Genomic DNA, 851 nt, shown 5'->3' with positions numbered 1-851 from the left:
ATGATTGAGTTTGGTTGGAATCTCTCCAACTGAAATTTGGGTGGTTTCTCCAACCAGGGTTGTACGTATAGGAGAATGGCTTGTTATATGCCCCTAAGGCATTGCATTGCTCCTCAAAAACCTCCCCTCATTTCATTCAAAGCTAAGCAGTCCTTAGCTAAATGCACCGTCCCTCCACAAACAAAGCAAAGTTCTTATGGTTCCGCTTGAGCAATCATGTGTGGCTTTTGGCCATTTTTCGTCATTAAGACCTCAAACTGCTTTTTCAAAGCTTAGAGTTGGGCCTTAACACTATCCTCTTCTCGAAGTTGATAGATCCCAGATGGTTTGTGTCGGTTGGTGCTATCAGCAGCACTTGGACCAGTCCAGGTGTGAGACTTTTTCATGGTTTCTTCGAGATATTCAAGAGCGTCGTCTAGCTCTTTTTCGAGGAATTCACCATTGCATAGCATTTCTACAAACTAGCACTCATGACTCGTGAGGTCTTCTTAGAAGTAACTGACCAAACGCCAGTTCTCATAGCCATGGTGCGGGCACTGATTCAACAGATCTTTGAATCTTTCCCAAACTTGATAGAACGTTTCACTGTCCTTTTGGGAGAAAATGGAAATCTATTGTTTTAAACTGTTGGTCTTATGGCTGGGGAAGTGTTTCAAAAAGAAGGATTTGGTCATCTCCTCCCATGTTCCAATAGACCTAGGTCTTAAAGAGTATATCCAGCTTTTGGCTTTCTCCTTCAAGGAGAAAGGGAAGAACTTCAGTCGCACAGAATCGACATTTTCGGCTCGGTTATAGAACGTGGCTACTACCTCCTCAAATTCTCTAATATGCACGTATGGGCTTTCGTTTTC

General features: G+C 43.0%; 1 non-coding gene across 1 annotated transcript; it reads left to right on the top strand.

Moving 5' to 3' along the window:
• The first annotated feature begins 519 nt into the window (after positions 1-519).
• On the top strand, positions 520-627 carry LOC133787474 (small nucleolar RNA R71). The gene has a single exon (XR_009872494.1). It is a non-coding gene; the product is annotated as a small nucleolar RNA R71 (small nucleolar RNA).
• The last annotated feature ends 224 nt before the right edge of the window (positions 628-851 follow it).

This window comes from Humulus lupulus, chromosome 6, assembly GCF_963169125.1.
Source record: "Humulus lupulus chromosome 6, drHumLupu1.1, whole genome shotgun sequence".
In the NCBI taxonomy this organism is placed as follows: Eukaryota; Viridiplantae; Streptophyta; class Magnoliopsida; order Rosales; family Cannabaceae; genus Humulus; species Humulus lupulus.
This window is presented reverse-complemented; position numbering and strand designations above follow the sequence as displayed.